The sequence below is a fragment of the Plectropomus leopardus genome, chromosome 3 (genome assembly GCF_026936395.1).
Source record: "Plectropomus leopardus strain MGB_pleo_1.0 chromosome 3, ASM2693639v1, whole genome shotgun sequence".
In the NCBI taxonomy this organism is placed as follows: Eukaryota; Metazoa; Chordata; class Actinopteri; order Perciformes; family Serranidae; genus Plectropomus; species Plectropomus leopardus.
Window position 1 is genome coordinate 35,535,494 of NC_142178.1, and position 21,241 is coordinate 35,556,734.

The 21,241-nt window shown below is 39.6% G+C and overlaps 1 long non-coding RNA gene across 1 annotated transcript; it reads right to left on the reverse strand.

The window, feature by feature from the left end:
• Positions 1 to 3,355: 3,355 nt before the first annotated feature.
• Positions 3,356 to 20,052, reverse strand: LOC148190049 (uncharacterized). Its single transcript, XR_015776156.1, has 3 exons — positions 19,792 to 20,052; positions 3,947 to 4,061; positions 3,356 to 3,589 (listed from the first exon to the last, which is right to left on the reverse strand). It is a non-coding gene; the product is annotated as an uncharacterized LOC148190049 (long non-coding RNA).
• Positions 20,053 to 21,241: the final 1,189 nt, after the last annotated feature.

Genomic DNA, 21,241 nt, shown 5'->3' on the forward strand with positions numbered 1-21,241 from the left:
GTAACCGGGTCATAATTTCTGGAAAGAGACATTGCTATTAAGTTTTTCAAAATGTAATTTTTGGGGCTGTGAGCACCACAAGCTGAGTGCCATCTAGTTCCATTATATCAGAGAGAAAGCAGACATGTCTACAGCCAATATCAGCACTCAGCAGCTCACACCAAAACAATCTAGATCAATAATTTGCACCATATGTGAGAGCAAAAATACGTATTTTTGATTTTGTGGTGAACCGTCCCTCAGATGAAACTAAAATGATCTGAGCAGCTAGGGTTAAGGGTTTGAAATCATGTTATTTTTGTAATTTTCATGACTGACCCTGTAAAAACAAGTCCATCCAAACATACCAAAATGAACATAGTGGTGCTTTATTTCAAAATGTATACATGCATTAGAGTTTTGATGATTAATTATGATGCATTCTTACAGAGACTTCAAACTGCAGAGCAGTTTATGTAAATAGCTGTATAATAGCTGTCTTCATAGCCTAAATCTGTGCTACCACTCATGCTGTTGGGGCTAAATTTTTGTATGTGTGTGTTTGTGTGTTTTTAAAACATATTTCTTCCTTCATAAACCAAGTCTCTCTTTGTTCTCTATCACTGAGTGACAAAAAGATGCTTGATTGTGTAAAAAATAAACGTTTTCAGAATGAAAAGTGAAATTGGGAGCTAGTATATTTCATGAAAATGTCAAAATGTAACTTTTTTTTACCACAAAGCACATGCACTTGTCACATTTCTGGAGGGGAATTTTCTGCACTCCTCATCTTTACAAATAACACCATCCAGTTTGGGACTTGGCTCCCAATTAAACAACTCAATCCAATGAGGGAAATGGTATTTGAGATTAAACCTCAAAAATTAGCCAACTCTCTAAAATAAACAAACAAAACTAGCAAGCATCTCAAAGTCTCAGAGACACTGGATGGGTCTCTGAAGCATGCCAGCTCCATCTGTTTGGCCATATCTCTCCCATTAGCTGTAATGCCGTCCTCAGGGAGGCTTTGCTAGAGGAAAAGCAGAGTGCAGCGCTGTAAATACTTTAAGCCTTGAGTGGAGATCTGTAAAGCTCTATTGGGAAACAAAGCAGGACATCTGAACAGTTTCCTGGATCATCAGCCCAGACTAGTGGAGGCTGTTCCAACATGCACAGCAGAGGAGCGGTTGGTTAAACAAGTGCTGGTTAATTTAGGTGCTGGTCTAGTTTAGGTTTGTCTCACATAGTTTTGCTATAAAAAACAGAATATTAACACACACAAAAATACTACACATCAAAAGCAATGACATGCATAGTGGAAGACAACAAAATACATTACTGCCACCAGATTAATTAAAACTGAACAAAAAAAAACAAGTTTGTGCTCAGACCCTTTTAACATATTTATGCTCACTTTGTTGCCCATTAAAAATAGCAAACTGCACTTTAATTAAATACGCTCAGAGTCAGTTGCAGCTATCAGCCCAATTAACTCAACTTTTACAGGACTGTTGAAAACAACTGGCCAGTTAAGGCTGATTCACTTAATCCTTTTAGACAATGAACAATCAAGTGGCGTAAAATCTGTTTCAATTATCCAAACTGCATTTAAAATACTACCAAAGTGAATGATAGGAAATTAGCAAGGGCATGGTGTCTCACAAGCAATTTAATATTCAGACTGTGTGCAGGAATTATTTGGAATGCAAATACGAACTATATGTGCACATGGATGTATGATGTACTTGTACAAGCAACTTGATAAATATAAATTCCACAGAGCAACTCATAGTACGTTCATTTAAACTTGACAATTCAAAATTTTAAAAGTTTTAATCGTATTACTTCAGTCCAAGTGATTTGTTGTCCTTATGCCCACACTCCAATAGGTGGGTTTCTGTTAACCCTAAAATTGCGCAAACTGAAATTACGAATATAAAATACGTCTTATGGAAACATGCAAAAAAGTTTTTATGCTTGGTATTGAAGGTGATTCGAAAAAGCCATATCTCGCAAACTGGAAATGGAAATATTTTTTTCACTTCTATAAGTCACATGATGTTATGGCTATGCAGTTGTTGGTAGGAACTGGCTCCTTTGGGCATGATGCAGCGGGTGCTGCAAGAGGTTTTATTGCATCGTATAACTCTTCAAAAGTTGAGCAGATCATGTGAAAGTTTCAATTCACAATCCCTCTGTGAAATCATTTACTATCACTTCCAAAAAGTCCCTCATACGTGGCTGCTCCCATGTATAAGGGCTCGCCTTTCTATTTCCATAATTGCCTTTTCATTATTCCACATGCCTACATCGCAGAAATTCCCACTTGCTGTGGTTAATGTTATCACCTGAGAGTTAGTAGAAAGAGTGAGAAAGCCCATCCAGGTAAGAGGTCTCAGTGATGGATGGATTGAATAAACGTGGGACTGTCACCCAGGAGACTGATGTTTGTGTCTCATGTGAAACTTGAAGCCAAAGTTTACTCTAACTTTACATGAACATGTCCTTGACATACTTACATCAGGTTACGTGCCATACTTACCTCACTTTACAACATACCTACATAGATACATGTGAGTCTGGACAGAGGTCAATGTAAACTGTGACTTGACTAGCTGGCAGAAGCATGAGACAGTAATTCTAGTTTTAGAAATGAGATGTAAGTCCCCTAAAATGGGACATAATGAGATAGATGTTAAGGCAAGAATTTTACATTGAATTGCATTAGATTGTGCAAGTGTACCTAATAAAGTGGCCACAAAGTGATGGTGGTCTCTAATTCTCACATTCAGCCAACAAATATGCAAAAGGTTAAAACGTGATTCTTCTACTGTTTGCCAATAACCTTGAACTGTATATTTCTTCTTCCTCCAGCTTACACAGAAAATAGACTTCTGGTGACATCTTTAAGGTTGTTCTCACAATGTTAACAGATGACTTAAGTGCAACGCTCTTATACTGACATAACACCTGGGAAAAAAAGGCTAAGAGGCTAGACCCAGATAACAAGAGCCACCTGTAAACCAAAGGAAATACACACCAAAACAGACCAGAAGATGTTGCATGTATTAAAAGGGGAAAAAGGGAGCACAACCTCTGATCTTTTCTAATGAACCAAGACTAACAGACCAATAATAGTCCTCTGTAAAAACAAAAATAATGGATGGGCCACATGATTTACAGCTCAGTAGATACTGTCAGTATCAGCAGTCAAAGTGCCATTAATATGTAAGCATTTTGAGGCATTCCAGCGTCTCTGTACTTCTGCGGTTATGTAACTGATCAAGCAGAGGAAAATTAGAGGGAAGACCTGGCCTGATGAGGGGAAGGTTGTGATAAATGTTATAAGACTATCAAGACAGGTTAAAGACAGTTTTATTTAGGTTGGGGAGTTTGAAGGCTGAGCCCCGAGGCTAACAGCTGTCTTCAGGGCTGACTGAAGTGAGGCCTGTTTTCTCGTAGATTAGAAACAGGAAGCAGGGCAGAGTGCCGAGGCAGCGTGCTCCTAATTACAACCACATGACCTCTGACCACACTCATCTGTCAGAGGGGCTGAGGGGTAGATACGGAGGAGGAAAACAGGTAGGAGTAAATGAGCGGCTGTGGAAAGCTAAAATAAAGAAAGATGAATGAAAATTAGAGATCAAATGCTGCAACCTAATTCTCAACCATTCCTGAAATAGCAGCATTACAACTCTTTAAAACAGAAAATCCCCAAGATATACAGCTTAAAAATCCCACTGTTTCTTGATCTACAATCTCCCTCTGCTGTATAAATAGAGCAGACAGGAAGGCACGCTGAGAGAGAGCCAACAGTTTTTCATATACCCTCCAAAGTAAGCAACATAATTTTTGGGGGATGGAGTTTATACCCCTTTCAGATGGCGTGTGAGCTACAGTGTGTGTGTGTGTGTGTGTGTGTGTGTGTGTGTGTGTGTGTGTGTGTGTGTGTGTGTGTGTGTGTTACCTAATGGAGACACATTGAGGTCATTCCGAGTTTTATGTTGGCACCAGTCTGCAGCTGCTTTTTTTCTTTTCTCTTTCTTTGCTCTAAAATTGACAGTAAGCGAATCCCTCTTGGCCTGTAGGACAAAAGAAATGGATTTACCCAAGATTTATATGTACAGCAGCCCGTGACAAGTATAAATAGCATGAAACACAGTCAAGACGTATGACATCAAAGCATGACACAGGATAATAAACACAAAAAAGTTACAGCTGACAACTGCTTGTTACTACCTACCTATTAAATGATGATTTGGTGACAGTTTTTATGATTTCCATATGTAGCGTGAGTTATAATCTCTCTTGCCAGAGAGAACCGATACATATATAAGACATAACAGCCACCGTTGAATAAAAGTTTAAATTTATTCAATGGCATTAAACATTCAAGTTTCAGTAGGTATTAAAAGGTGCTGTCTGTAGCTTTTTGCATGTATTACTTATTTTTTTACTTCCAATGGATGAATAGATTGTACGTAACTAAAAAAGGATGTGACATTTCTGCGTTTTTGCAGCAGCATTGACAGTGTGCAATACAAGCTCATAAAAAAAGTCTACTTTCTTCAACAAATGATTGGCTATCTGGACAGAGGTGTAGAATTAGAAGATATCGGACCCCAAGATGGCATCAATCCAGTCCAATGGAATTGATCATCTGGCGCAAATGCTAAAAAATGGGGTTTTGTGCTTCTGGTTTTACTTGCACGCCATAATATTCTCCAAGGACAAACATCTTAAATATTCATATTCACTTAACCTAATTGGCATTTAACTTTATTATTTAAAAATTACAGCTGGACAGTATTGTTAGAGCACAAGAGCTTCACAGTAAGAGTGCACTGATACCATATTATGGGGCTGTAGAAGAAGGATACAGCACAGCAATCATTGTTTGTTGATACTAACACCACATTCAGTGCCTTAAAAGATCATAGCATTCAAAGTGGAAGCTTGGCAGCTCAAGCATCACGATATTGAAAACAACTCATAACCTCTCATGTAAAAATAATAGAGCCATTTTAAAATACAGTACTTGAGCTTGGTACTTCAGAGTTTTATGATGATGGTTGATCATACTTCACTGTTATTATGAGACATCACAACACATTGTGAGGGCTTACAAGAACTCTTGTGCAATATATTGCATACATAATGCATTAAAGGTATCCATTATAAGACATTATGGATATTCCAATTTGTCTTTTTTGAGTAAATAAGTATTTATTTACATTTAACCTTTTTCTCAAGGTTAACAATGAATCAAATTGCTGTAATACGTGTCTTAATCTTTTAAAAGCAAAAGAAAATCATGTGATGTATCTGAGGATCAAACTGCTGTCTCACTGTGTCCTTCTAACATTTTCCAGTGCAATGTCTCCCCTGTCTGTCCCTCATCACTCACTCGTCTCTGTTTCCCTTGTAAAAGCCTTGCTGCCTAATAATTGGGTAATGGCCCTTAGGAAAGCGGTGCCAGAGTGCTGCTGGGTGAGTCAAATATGAGAGAGGGGAGGAGGTACATGCCACCGCCAGACACTGCTCAACGCTCTGTTGGCTTTATTTTATCTTGCAGTGAAGGTCATGAGTTGAGCAAAGACAAGCAGATTCAGGTCTGTGCAAATGAGGTAAAATCTTGTCTTGAGCCAGCAGAGCAGGCCGGTCTAAGTAGGACAGAGACAGTGAGGTCTGTGCAGAACATAATTTAAATGTTTAACAACAAAAAGATAAGTTTGAGGCTGTTTAGTCCATGTGAGAGATGTTAGATATTATATTTCTGAGGAACGCACTGTTTACGTAGGTGTAAATGCAGCTTGCACATTTCTGCAAACTACCAATAGCAAATATTGCATTTGTATGTTTAATACATATCACATATATTTATAAAGTTATATAATATGTAAGCTGACTTTGGCATCTGGAGGTGGAAGGGATGGTGAATGGGGTTTCACATAGGCGAGATGCCTGCTGTTCAAGACCAGTAAATAACAATACCAATTAAGTTTTAGGGAATCATCACTATTACTTATTGTGTTTTTCAAGCGTTTTTTTTAGACATCAAACATGGATGTTCTCCAGTGACTTGTCTGTGTTTTTCCAGCTGGAATAGCAGCTGATTTTACAAAGCATTGGTGCTTTTCCTGTGGGTGTAGTGGTACAAAAAGATGTTATTTTTTGCAGAAATTGATGCTTTTCCTGCCAGGATAGTAACACAAATTAGGTTATTTTTTACAGTGACATTTCTGCATGTCATGCTGAAAAAATGGTTTTAACAGCACAAAAAGTGTTTGTTTTTCTCTAAGACATCACTGTATTTTTTGCTTGGATTGTTCCCCCAAAACTCTGTATTTAAAGCCAAAACATAATCCTCTCCTAGCCATAACCAAGTTGTTTTTGTACAGTACCTAAAACCTGACCACACCTTGCACATGGGTTCAGTCAGTCAGTCAGTACATGGCTGTTGAAAACACTGAGATTTACCCTAATATAACCTCCATCCATCCTTCCATTTCCATCCACTTATCCAGGCCCGGGTTGCAGGAGCAGAAAACTGAGCAAAGTTCTCCAAAAGTCCATCTCCTCAGCAATGCTTTCCAGATCCTCCTGCAGGATCCAGAGGCATTCCCAGGCCAGATGAGATATATTATTCCTACAGCATATTCTGGGTCTTCCCTGGGGTCTCCTACTAGTTGGACCAGCCTGAAAAACCTCGAATGGGAGGCGCCCAAGAGGATCCTGATCAGATGCTTGAACCACCTCAACTGGTTGCTTTCAATGCAAAGGAGAAGTACTTTTTTTCGAGCTGCCTCCGAATGTCTGAGCTCCTCACCTCATCTCTAATGCTGAGCCCAATAGAGGCAGCCCATTTTGGACACTTGTATCCATAATCTTCTGACCATAGGTGAGGACGTGGATAGGCTGGTAAATTCAAAGTTTTGCCTTCTGGCTCAGCTCCCTCTTCACCAAACTGCCTATCCATCTCATGCTCCATTTTACCCTCACTTGTGAACAAGACCTTAAGATACTTGAACTCCTTTGCTTTAAGCAGCAATTCTCCCAGCCTTAATATAATCTGTGAGATAGAATGAGTCTCATCAGCAAACTGCAGTACCAGAGCTGAAAAGTACCTTGAAATCCTGAAGACACACCTAAGTAAAATCTATGAACGTGGTGCACACAAAGCAACATTGTCTCTGAGTGTGGAAGCAGCCCACTGAAACACCTGCTGCTCATAAGCCGAATTATTAGCTTGTGGCTCTCACCTGATTGGCTAATTCTACCAACTTGGTCCTAATGTTCCTCTCCCACACATAGTGCCTATCTGGAAAGACAAATGGATAAAAAATAAATGTGTCGCCTGATCACAGTATGGCTGCTTCTGATGATTAACAGCTACACAACAAGGCACTGCTCGACAATATTTCTATAAAATCCTATTTAAGATGCAGTGAAAACAAGGCCAAGGTTTTCTGGAGGACGTAAATTTCTCCCAGGGCAGATGTACAGCGAAAGAAAAAAAATGCTTCTTTGCTCTGACTTATCTCTCTATCAGAGGTTAATTTAGTCGTTTGGTATTCTGAGCCAGAGAAGGCAGCTGACAGGGCAATCCTCGAGGAGACGGATAAGGTTCTTCCTCTGATCCAGGCCCCGATCTGCCCAGATGCTCTCTCTGGGCTGGAGAACAAAATGCCGACTCCTAAACACACGCCCCAGGTCAAAGCTCTTATCTGCTGCGTGCACAGTGTGTGGTGTTGGGAAAGAGTAAACTGATTCTCTGGCCGATACTTTAAGACATCTTCTGTGTTACAGTCTGCATGAGGGGCTGCGTGTGTGCTGCCAAAGTGCTGCAGCCCATGTGGGTCATATGAGGGTATTTAACTAATTAAGAGTCTCATTTGTCAAACACCAAAAGACTATTTCACACAGGATTATCTAACTTTGTCTCACCTTACCTGCTCTCATGTCATTTGCATCAATTTCAAAAGCCTTGTGTTCTTAATCCTGTGTGAACCTGCTGTGTCTGTAATCCATGACGCCAAATTCCCACTGGAAATTACCTACCTGAGGTCATGTGATGATAGTCACATTTAAATCTACAGCTCAGTTATTCAGAACATTTTGTTTTAGCTCATCGAGACACTCGGCATGCAGTCAGTTCAGAGAAGGAACTTAAATCTGTTCATCCAGTTTCTGTCCTCTGTCTAGCTCTGGGTCACAACAGCAACAGGCTACGTTATGTATCCATGAGGTCTTCAGCCTTGGGAACCCCAGTGCAGATGGATTGTGTCATTCCTTTAGCACACTCTGGCTCTGTCCCAGGTTTCCTCTTCGCTGAACTTGCCCTGAATACCTCCACACAGACGCGTCTAAGGGGCACTCTAATCAAACGCTTCAACCACCACCAATGGCCTTTTTTCACTGCAAAGAAGCCACAGTTATACTCTGACTTCCCTCTAAAAGTCAAAGCTCAAATCAATAGATTTGTAAACTTGACTGAAACACAAACTTTGCTTGTCCTGTGAATGTGATGTACATTATGAAACACAATTCATTTAGAGACATGTCAAAAGGGGTGGTATTTATATCTAACTCTGTCTTTGTTATATCTAACTCTGTCTTTGTGTGCATGATACCAGCTTATAAGTAGAGCTTCAGGCTTGTACACAAACTTAACATCTATGTAAGGGAATGGAAACATTTTCTTGATATCATTTTTTTTTTTTAATCAGAAGCCAATTTGACATTGTGACCAAACTATGACATTAGAATTTCCAGGTCAGTCTCATGATGCAACTGGGCCCAAAAAGAATTTTACCATAGAATTATATTCTAAATCTGATATCTGTAAATCAGTGGTTACATGTTTTTTTAAAAAATTCCAAACCCGCAAAATGATGATCAGGATTTCATCCATTCAGACTCTCAGGTAGGGCTGGTCGATATGGAAAAAAGTCTTTTTTTTTTTTAATATCAGTTGATACTGATATATATCACGATACACATCAAATCACTATTTCTGTCAAGCTTAAAGGTTCCCTTTTACTCCTAACTGAGATATGAAGATATCATGTCTGTGCTGGAGCGGACTGCCGTACATGTGTGCGCTGGAGCAGGCTGGCAGACAGGTTCACACTGGAGCGGACTGTCGCACATGTGTGCGCTGGAGTGGGCTGTTGAACATATCCGCGCGCGTGAGCTCGCTGCTTGGTGGCAGCTTTCAAAGACTTCGAACAATGTCTGATTATAATGACCATAATATTGCTGCATGAATATGATAAAATGTGACTAGTCAAGTAATGGAAAAGCAGTTGATGATTTTAGCGATGATTTTAGTGATTGTAAAGAAATAATGAAAAGCATGCATGACATCAGTGCTCAGCCAGAACTAACTATGCTCCATATGCAAGATTGTTTATTCCTACTTCACATGAGGCTACAAACAGAGCTTCATGTAAAGCTACAGAAAACAGCTTTTCTCCTTCAGGCAAAAAAGAGGGCTTCAACTGATGAAAAGCCATCTAGGTCTCAAGGCAGCGACGCTCGCTACAAGTCTGTCATGGTCAGGCAATTTACGACCGTGACAGGCATCTAGCGAACTGTTACCCTCTGCTGTTGCTTTAGGGGTGAATAGTGGTGATGAATATTAGGACACAAAGCTGTGATGGAATATTTGGTTTAGAAAATACAAGTAAGGCAATAATCTGTCAGAGGGTCCTGAGTTGTTGCTCTTGACTTGACTGTAGATGACATTTCACCAGGTAATCATCACAAAAACATCTACTTGACAGGTGTATGGTTATTCCCAACCTGGTCCTCTTCTTTCTCAACCCCACACTCATCATGATCCACAGTCTCTTAGGAAATGACATCTAGCCTGAAGGTAACTGGTATCTAAAAAGCAACAGGCAGTGAAGGAGCAGAGGGTGAATCTGATGTAAAAGTAGAGTAACACTGACATCAGCTATGTGACCAAACACGAACTGATAGATATATAGATAGATTGGGTGCTCAAGCACTACTCCCAGGCACTTCATCATTGCTGTTCCAACCTCTGCCTCTTCCTGCATTAGCGGTTGGACTTAAGTGAATTTAGCATGTTTGTCCATTTAATATGGGTTCAATTTGTTGAGTATCCCAAGCTGTGCCCGGAGGTTAATAGCAGGCATTTAATTCTGTGTCGCACTTGTGCAAGTGCTTGGTATAAAAGGTGCACTCTGGCTTGTCTTACAGGGACACTAGATTTAAATGGAGCCACCATTAACTCTTTGAATTCTGTAGCAACACTGCTTTTCTTGTGCTGCTTTCAGGGGCCTTTCACAAGAATTTAAACCTTTGAACCCAAAGCAGATCGGTGCGATTTATTTTAAAAACATGGGAGAAAAAAAGGCAATAAAAAACTTGGCAATAAATGTTCTACAAATTAAAAGGAATGATTACATTTAGAAAATGTAAAAAAAAAGAAAAAGAAAGAAAGTTAAAGCTAGGGAGACTGTAAAAGGAGAAAAAGAAGAAAGCTGGGAAAAGACATATTCAGAATTATCATAAATGCATGCATGTCATTTCTGTTTTTTCACTAATTTTCAGGTAATTTTCTTGCATGTTTTACTTTCTTGCAAATCTTTGGGTTTTATTGCTCATTGCCTTCTTCTCGTGTTTTTGAATGAAATCAGTCCATCCAATCTAACATTTCACAGTGTTAACATCCTAAACCTAAACCTAAACCTGTCTATGACTTTGTTGCCTAATCCAAACCATCGTGACAATCTGAGCTGTTGTGTAAACATGCAGACCATGCTGCTTCATCCCACCATGTGCATTTGCTGACATCACAGTAACAGCATCCACCTGAGGCAGAAGGGTACCTAAACCGTCATAAGTAGACGGCACAGTGTAACGAGTTAGGATGAGAACGTGTTGTCTGTCTTGTTTGAACCACGCTATACTGCCCCCACAATCTCCAGTGGCACTGCTTTTTTCATATAGCGTGCACAAACATGAATGGAATGAACGCAGAATTCAGAAAGAAGGCCATGTCCATGTCTGTATACAATGCAAAGCATAAATGATCCCTCACATGTGCATAACTCCAATAGGATGCTCCAGAGGAAGCCTGAAAGGTGGCCGGGGGGTTTTGGGGGGACCAAACTTGCCCTCCTCTGGTACCCAGCTATCTTCCACAGGCTGTGAACCTCCTGCTCGGGCATCCAGGAATCAGGGGCTTGTGGGCTACGGAGGATAGCCAGCTGTTGGTCCCTGGCGTTGGCCAAACCAGCAGACTGGCCTCCTTCCAAGGTCATGAAGCTGAAACTAAAACGAATTGAGTGTAGTACATTTATGCATTCATTATCCATAATCATTTTTTCCTGTTCAGGGTCGCAGAGGCCTGGAGTCTATCCCAGCTGACATCTTTCAAACTCACCAGCATGCAGGAAACAAAGTAACTGAAACTTATTTCAGGGAGGATCTCCACATCTGCAACTTTGGTTTTCAAATCCTCACGATTTTTGAGGTCTCATGAGTTGCAAGTACAGGACCAACTAACCAACAGACTGACATTGCCATCCTTATAGAACCAGCCAGACCGCTAGCTTGGCTAAAAACAGCAAGCTACCACAAACATGATGTTGAACACAATTGTAACTTAAGAACATTTCAGTTTTAAATTACTTAATTTGGATGTTAAAAGTTTCCAGTAATAAAGATTGGCAGAGTTGAGGTTCCATGGCCCTCAGATGCAATATAGTAGCTTTTAATTTTGACATTTTGCCTCAAATTAGAGACTTATCCAGAGGCTTATCCAGATCAACTTTGCCTCACCAACCATTAGTCAGGCCTCCAGTACCTGCTCCATCTCATGGGTGAGAGCAGCTCAGTGTGCTCTGTTTGTGGTGCACAACAACAGACAGACAGCCAAGTGCAGCCACTACACTGCCCAAATGTCAATACAAAGCTGAATCACCCACAACAATAACTGTATCTGCAATAAACAAGCACACATGCACACAAGTGCACACACAGACAAACACACAGGTACTCATTTAGTCCAGCACGCACTTATACACACAGCAACACACAAAATGACAAGCTGTCTGGCTCCATTTTTTTGGTCGCAAATTACAGAGTGGTTCGCCCTAGTTAGTCTGACCCCACCCCGTGCTTTTCTGAGAGGCTGGTTGTCACACACACACACACACACACACACACACACACACACACACACACACACACACACACACACACACACACACACACAGCACCATGTAATACAGGAGCAATACCCATCCATTCAGCCCGAGGCCTTCTCTAATCTCTGCCATCCAGCTCTGCAGCAGCGATCCGCAGTTTTCCATCTGCTGAAGGTTTTTATGAGTTATTATCATTAACACTGACACACAGGACCTCTGGCTCTCACTAGCCTGATTTTGCTTTCATTTTTGTGACATTTCTGCTAAATTTGATGGCAAACTGTGTAGAGTAATTGGAAAGGTATGTGTAAGAGAGAGGGAATCACCAAAATAAGTGTATTGATTTAACAACGTACTAGGCACTATGTGTGAAGACAAAGATTTACAAAAGAAAAACTGCATGGAGTAAACTAGAAGTTTTCTAAGAGATGCAAGTGAATGCATTCTCAAAGTATTGTGGTATTGTGCGTCTGTGTTAGATATGAGACAAGTTGAAAGTTGTCTGCAGCTGCACAAATTTCCTTTGGGACAATAAAGCTCATCTTATCTTATCTTAAAGTTGCAACATTATAGCTTTAAAAAATCAGGGTAAAAAAAGTGAGCAAGGAAATAGTGCCAACGTAATGAGTCCTGAAATCCAGAAATTATTTCTTATTTCAGCACTCCGTATTCCCTTTTCCCAAAGTCAATGGTTTTTTGGTTGGAAGTCTGAAATAAGGTTTGTGGTTAACGCAAGCTTCAGAGATTTTCACATTTGTTTTACGACATAAGATATGTCAATTAATACCCCACTCATGAAATTTGACACTTTTATGTGTCTTTAAAAAAGGTGGTAACTAACAAGAAGCAGACTGAGACTAGAGAATTTGATCACACCAAACCCTGCTGAACATGGATTTTTGTGGTGATGATGTTAAGTCAGGGAACTGTGGTTGAGTTCATTTTTAGCCTAATGTTAGCTTTTCACTTCTGGTGATTGCATTTGGGCTTAAAAATGATTAAAATGGTTCATTTGTGAAGATTATCTTGCTGAACAAACATGTAAGTATATTATAAACATTTGTTTGCCAGAGAACTCATTTTCTGCAATGATCCAAAATCCAATTGAAAAATCACATAGAATTTTTGACAAGGGAACCAACGATAACTTTCCTGTCGGCCTACAGAAAATCGTCATCCCTGGAGCACTTTATTTTCTTTTTTCCAGCTATAAATAAATAAATAAACATTTGGTTGGTTTTGGTTTTGGTTTTGAGTGTTGACACTTTAATTGCAACAAGTAAGAATCAGTGTAGATGATAATTTGTTCATTTCTGGTGTGTTTTCAGTGTGATGAGTGTAAATAATTAGTCTTGGTTTTATTTTATGATAGGAAATTTGATTGTACTAAAACTGCTGCACCAAAGTCTCAAATTTTTTTACTGGACAGACACAGCGAGACATATCAAACTGGGTTACCAACACAAACCTGTCCTGTTATTATCGGCACTATTACATCCTTAATGTGTTTGTTCCCAGTCCTCTCCAACCCCTGCGCCTGGCAATACATCCTGCATTTTAAATATTATCACTAAATTGAATGGACGTTATCAGTTGTTATCAGCCTCTCCAACACGGGTTAGAAGAGTCCTGTTACACAAACTAGTAGGTTCCAATTGCCGTTGTCAGCCCATTACATGCCCATTGCCATCAGGAGCTGTCTTTCGGTTTCACTCTCACATTTGTTAGTTTTTCTCAACTCCTCAGGATAAACAGTTTTGACCCAAATGCAGGATGAAAAAGGAGGCAGTTGGATGATTGAGCAATTATAGCAAGAGTCAAAAAAAGGCAAACAACAAAGGCAAATCCACAAACACTGGAAAATAAACCCAGAAAACAGGCAGCACAAAGAATGATGATGAACTAACAAAGAACAAAAGAACTTGGCTGGTATATATAGACAGTGACTGTTTGGGAAGTGCAAACAGGTGAGGTGGTGATGTCACTGCAAACTCATGAGGGACAGGTGAAACTAATCAGGTAGGGGCAGACAATCAAGAGTGGAGGGAAAACAAACAAAGGTAGGCAGTGAAACCAGACATGACACATAAGGAGACTATAAATAAAAACTGGAAACATGACTAACTAAATAAACATAATAAAGTAGCACTGAAAGCCCAAGACTAAATAAACTATTTCCTCATAGTAATATCAGATAGATAGACAAACAGACATATAGATAGATAGATAGATAGATAGATAGATAGATAGATAGATAGATAGATTTTATTGTCTACCTCAGTGAAAATTTGGCTTAGCTCAAACACAGCAAAGGTACATACAAACATAAACGCACAAATGCACACGCATACAAGGTGCAATAGTACAAACAGGCAGGAGCAGTAAATTATATAAATCTAAATATATAATAAGCAGCAGGATGTCAACAAAAGCACGTGGAAACCTGCGCAGTGACATCAACGTAAGCACGTGGTTAGGTGTGGACAAAAACATCTTGGTTTGGTTCTAAATACAGGAAGCAAACCCCAGGCTCGCAGGTGAAAGTCCAGGGTTTGTTGGACCCATCTCCTCTCACTCGTCTTATACGGACCTTCCAGCATTTTAACCTGATGTCACCAAGCGCCATATCATATGGCTGCAACAGATTCTGTGGCCATGTTATTAATTGACGCCACCTTTTCGTGTATTTTACTGCTGCGCTAGATGCCGTCTGTCCAACTGGCAGCATATCATAACACCATAAAAGGTCCCATCCAGCTGTATTACAAACCGATGCTGCGAAAGGTGGCTTTTGGTGTCGGTGTCTGACACTGAAATTATTGAAAAAGGAGCGGTATTTGACAACTACAAAATGAGAGTCACAAGAAAAAAGTCTGAGGGCCTCTAAACACAGAGCAGGACCGTGACAGGTTTAGGCACCAATACTATGTAACATTATGCTAATGTTTGCATAATTTATGTGGTGTAGTTAAGAAAAAAAAACTCTGCGCTGATTTTTGGTTTCACATGGGACACAAACGCCAATCTCATGAATGAAAGTTTAGTGTTTCTCACTACATTGACTTTCTTGCTCTTTATACTGATGTTAATGTCAGCTAGACTTCCTCCTTTGCAGCATAACAATAAACGCAGCTATTTAATGGGCTGATAATGATAACTCTGAACCTATCTGGTGTAGCAAGACCCTTCTAACCCACTGCAATGAAGCTAGTAAATATGGCAATAGTGCTGACAGAGCTAACAGTGTTAACCAGGGGAAACTGAAGGGAGGGTGCGGTGCTTCTGCAGTGACACCATCCTAATATCAGCAGTAACTGCTGTATGAGTGAAGTCCAAAGTGCCAGCAATGAGATAAACTGTGGGATACACACATGCACTAACATGCACATGCGGCCAAACCACAGAGAAGTTTGGATTACAACAAACACAGAGGTAGCGTGACTTCGTTCTCTGCTCAGAGCACCATGTCTCAGCTTTATCTTTACATAACAAATAGTGGTTTGCTGCTGTATTAATGCTCTGAATGCTACACAGTGAACCTTTGAGGATAATCATTTCTTTGATTATGGAGTATTTGGTGTTGCAGACAGTGTTCATTCTCACAGCATCACTGCAAATTATCATAATGTTCTCTCATATTGTGGTGCTTTATTATAGCAACTATGAGGTTCACAATGTACAATTTACCAGAAATGTTGCATGCTGTTCCTCTCTGATGTACCAGACAGCGCATCATCTTTCCTGCAATGAACATCATATTTCTGTTTCTTTGCCATTTTGAGTCATTTCCTCCTTTATAATTAAATTCTGCACAACCGTATACTTAATTTCCTAGCTCTGCTCCCCATACATTGCTTTGTTACTGTAATTCTAGAGAAAAGCTTTTTAATTGAATGGTCATTAGCTGCTGAGATGGGGGTGTGAGTCATCAGCAATTAGAGAAAACACACAGAGGATATTACAATGTGATGAGATTAAGTTTATTGATTGCTGTTGACTAGAAAATGGCTGAAAAAGTGTGTTAATTATGGTGATGTATGGTGTCCATCGTTTTCTTTCTGACTAAATCTTAAACATTTATAAATTTGAATTGCAAGATGCGTCAGGATGTGTAGATGTACACTATTAAATATTTACATTTTCACTTGATTTGTTAGAGAAAACCTTCTGCCTTGTTTGTGTTGTGTTGATAGTCAGTCCTGTCCCCATAGCTACAATAACAATCTCTGTAAAATATAACTCAAATATACAACTTTAATAATGCACCTCTGTTGCTTTCTGCCATCAGTCAAGTGCTACCTGCTAAAGAACTCGCTGTCAGCTATCAAAGTTATTCCCGGAAAGGTGCTCTAAGTCTCAGTACACAAAGCAACCCTGCTGAATACTTCATGATGAATTATAGCTCAGGACTGACGAGGTTGTCTGCGAGCGCTGCCTTTGATGGAGCTCTGATGGATTTTTTTTTTTTTTTTTAACCAAGCAGGCTCCTACAATTTAAAATAAAGTAATGCAACTTTGATTTATAAACCTCATGACACGTTGTATAAACAAAGACCTGTTTAGAAATGTAGAGAGAAGTTAACTGTGCTCCTGCTTCTCCTCGAACGGTGATGAAAACTTGCTGCAACAGGAGCTAAAAAAACATGAGGTATGTCTGCTGGTGTGAGTCAGGACACAACTGGACCTCTGATCATATACTAACCCTTAAATCAGAACTGTTCTGGGTCATAATGTTAATTTTAGAATTGACTTTAACATTCAGGCTCAACATGGTTTAGCCCCAAGCTATATGACTAAACTTCTGACTGCTTATGTTCCTGGTCGTGATCTAAGATCCTCTAGTCTTCCCTCACTAGTCGTCCCAAAGTCAAGGTTAATGAATAAAGGTGACCCGCTTTTTGCCATCAGGGCCCCCATGCTCTGGAATTCCCTGCCTGAGGAGATTAGGCTTGCAAACACATTTCCCATTTTTAAATCATTGATTAAAACACATTTTTAAAGGGGAGCTTTTCCTTTAAATAACTGATTTGTACATTTGTGTTTGCAAATTTAATGTTTCATTTCCTTTTGTTTGGTTTTCCTAGGTGCATACTATTATCTTGGCTTTTAACATTGTGTTATTTATTGTAACTGTATGTTTTTTTTGTTTTATTCTTACGCAATTTGTGAAGCACTTTTTAACTTTTTTAGATAAGTGCTGTACAAATTAAGATATTATTATGATAATTTTTATCAGCAGTGAACAGATATTATCATATTTAAGTGTCCTGAAAGCACCAGGAGTCATGCACTAATACAGATGGATGAAAAAGTTTAACCACTAAATCATCTGTATCTTATCCTTTTCTTTTTAGGAAGTAAGGAAGATGTATTACAGAGGCTAAATAAACAGGCTACATAAGTACATTTGAAAATTCAGAGGAAACATTTTTAAAAAGTATGCAGTTTCATTTTCTGTGTTAGAAACAAGCATTCTGCAGAGTTAAACATGGGAAAACTGTCACAGGCCTTCAGAGATGGTCCATCTCAGGCACACAGCTCGGTGTGCTTAAACTGAGAATGGAAATGGAAATCAGTGCAGCATGGGTTGACTCGGTGCAGCCAAAAGTATCAATGAAAAAGTCCTGTCTTTCACCTGCTCACCAGTTTCCACTTCCCCTCATTAGCCCTGCAGTAAATAACTGACTATTTTCCACTTATTCCCAGACAGATCGTCAGTGTTGTTTTGTGCTCTGCTTTCTAGCCATCTGAACCTGGACCTGTACTGTAACAGCAAACACAACCACGGGCACTTTATACTATCACTCTCTCTATAAACACGCTTCAAGGGCTTTGCTGTTTCCACATATATGAGAGTGCGGGTTGCTGTCCCAGCCCTGAGCCATCGGCCTTCACTCGTTCAGCTCGCTCTCAGTGATCCAACGTTGCTTCACTTCAGCACTCCATTGACAGCTCATTTGTTGACATCAAAACACACTGACAATAACAGAAAGTAAGAGCTCATGGGAAAAGGAGGAAACTCCACTGTCCCTCTTCCTTGCAGCACTCAGAAAACATCTTGTCTCCACTGGGGCTCCACACCTGCTTTGAATCATCCCCTTAATTTTTTTCAGACTCACAGAGGCTCTACATCCAGGTAAGCCCAATCCACTGAGCCTGACAGCCATGCAGGACAGCCAAAAAAAGGACAGTGTGCCATGACAGTACCTGAGCACGCAACCTGAAATCTGGAACCTGCCTGTCTGAAAGCCTATGTACCTTAAATTTATCAATACATCCCTGAATTGTTTCTGTCTGCTCAGTTATTTCTATAGTAAGCATCATATCATCATCATTAATACTACAATTACAATATATAGCTATATATATAGCTATATATATATATATATATATATATATATATATATATATATATATATATATAGCTACTGCCACCCAATCATCGTCATTAACATCAGCATCATCAATACTACAAGTACAATGTGTGCTGTTACCATCATCTCATTATCATCTTCATCATCAGTATTACAAGTACAAAATGTACTATTACTTTCACCTAATTATTGTCATGAATAGTACAAGTACAGTGTGAAGGCATAGATATCAACATGCATTGATATCTCTGCCTTCCTACATTTATGCATATTTTACATAATGCAGAGTACATGCAGCTGTTTGCATTTTTGTCTTCTGATACTTATAGATGTTTTGGGGTTTTTTGCCTTTATTGTCTCTAATTTAGACCAAGAAAAACAACAGCAGTGCATTCTTTGGTCTGCGCAACTGGGCTGGGAGTTGTTACACCCTGGTCCACTGTGGCTGATCTGGCACTTTAACTGGACATTAACTGGATGTTTGGACAGACAGTGGCTCCCTCCTCCCCACTGAATGTGTCATAGTGGTGTCGTGGCCTTGAATGACACTTTTATTTGGTCCATTTTTCCCCCAGTTATGGAAAGATGGACGGTGGCCATTGAATTTGGAGACATTTGAGGGTGGTGTGTGTATTTTAATGCTCTACTATTATTATATTTTGCTTAATGGTCATATCCACGCAAACAGTTACTTCCTGTTTTTAGTGCAGGTAAGTTATTCCTCACCATATGGTTTTAGGAAAGTTAAAGTGTTGGTGCAAATCTGTCTTTGGAGGCTATTACAGTTTTACAGTCAGTTTTTACAGCTTGCAGTAATATCAGTGATTACAAGCCAGGATGAATTACCAAACAGGCAAAGCGAGCAACTGCCCCAAGGACCCTACACCCCCACAGGCCACAAAAAGCCCAGGTTCACTGCATGTCAGTTGTTTTTTAGTCACTTGAGTGATTGCAAATTTGTAATAATTTGTAATACTTGCATCCAAGTGGATGTTTTAGTCAATATGTTTCTAATTCTATTTCAATCTACTGTCTGTATGCTAAGTATGTGGCTAGTGCCAGAAGCTGGAAACAGGAGCTTTGTTTCAGCAAAAGAAACATGACCTCATTGATCAATGCCATTAAAAACTGTTTTAAGAGACATATATACTAGCTCTCTCTCACATTCACAATGCTGACACAACCTGGCTCACATGTGGTCGCAACCAGATCAAATCAGGCCAAATCACAACAAAGACTAGATTTTGTCTTACCAGCATGTTGAGTTGAGTCCCAGAGAAGTCCCCAACCAGCTCTTAGTTTGGACCAGCTCTTAGTTTGGACAAAAAGAGGAAAATAAGAGGTAAATAAAAAAATAAAATGATTTATGAACTATAAGGAGTCAAAAAAAGGCAAACAAATCAAACAAATAGGAGGATGAAATCTGTAGGGTCAGCAGTGTAGGGAGTGGATGGGTGAAAATGTGCTGTAGGGGTGTTGTGCTGCAAAAAAAACAAAGAAAGCAAAGGAGTGGGGAGGAGATCTGCCAGCCAAAAACTGACTGCTGCTGCTCTTATATGCATGGGGCACAATGAGTCCAGGTGTGTCCCATGATGCTGATTGGGCTCATAAAGTCTGCTGCTCTGGAATGAGAAAACACTCAGCGGTAGCAGAGGGGTTGTCAAAATGCTAAATGTTGACATTTAACACAGTGAAAACACCTAAAATTAACTACTTTTCATCATGGGGTCCTGGCCATTGAGTGGTTGAACTAACGAGTCATTTTTAAATTTTGATATGTCCCTGACCCTGACTGCTCTGTCTGTTGTTCAGCCATCAGTTGCTGCATCTGTAGACTATTTTGTCACTTATTTAATGCACATTAAGTCAATTATTTATTTATTGATTTTTTTGGCCCATTGTCACAAGTCACAGTTTGTCTTAGAGGGTGTTACAGCATATCCCTCTGTCCTAATGCAAACTAGATAGCCTTTGATTCCCTTCTCTCCAATGTTAAGTTTAGCTATGTAACAAAGTATTAAGCATTACTAATACTAACACTGTCACAAACACACACACAAACACTCAAGATGTGCATTATTAATAAGCTACATAGGAATCTTTATTAATCCAGGCATGATTTGTTGAGCACAAATGATCAGTTTTAAGACAATTTAAGTAAACGTGCTTTTGGAGTGATTTTACTTCAAGCAGAGGTCGGAACAAAAACAAAAAAGGTCGGTTTTGAGGGTTGAATCTTCCCTCCTGGCTCAGTCAGGTTGAGGAAAACAAAAGCAAGTGGATCAGAGAATATCAAGTATGGAATTAATTTGCAGATGCTGCAGTTAAACAGACGAGGTTTGACAAAGGCTAAAATGTAGCTCAGTAAGGCTTGTTGTCTCTAGCCAAGCCAATTTGTGCAGAACTTATTAGCCCTATCAGTCGGTTAAGAGGAGTGAAAAGTCAGCAGTCAATTATGCAATAAAACAGACAATAAAACGGGTTTTCTAACAATTGTGAATCACCACAACCACAAGAGAGCCGTATACAGTCATACAAGGACAGACAGGCTGATTGGTGGCAGTTTACAAGAGCAATTTTGGACAGACAGATACAGACACTTTTTCGTTCACGCACAAACACGGCCAAGTGTGCATGATCTCCTTCAGGGTTATATCTAGCAGAGATAAGTAGTCTCAGCATTTTATTTTCTAAATCTGATTC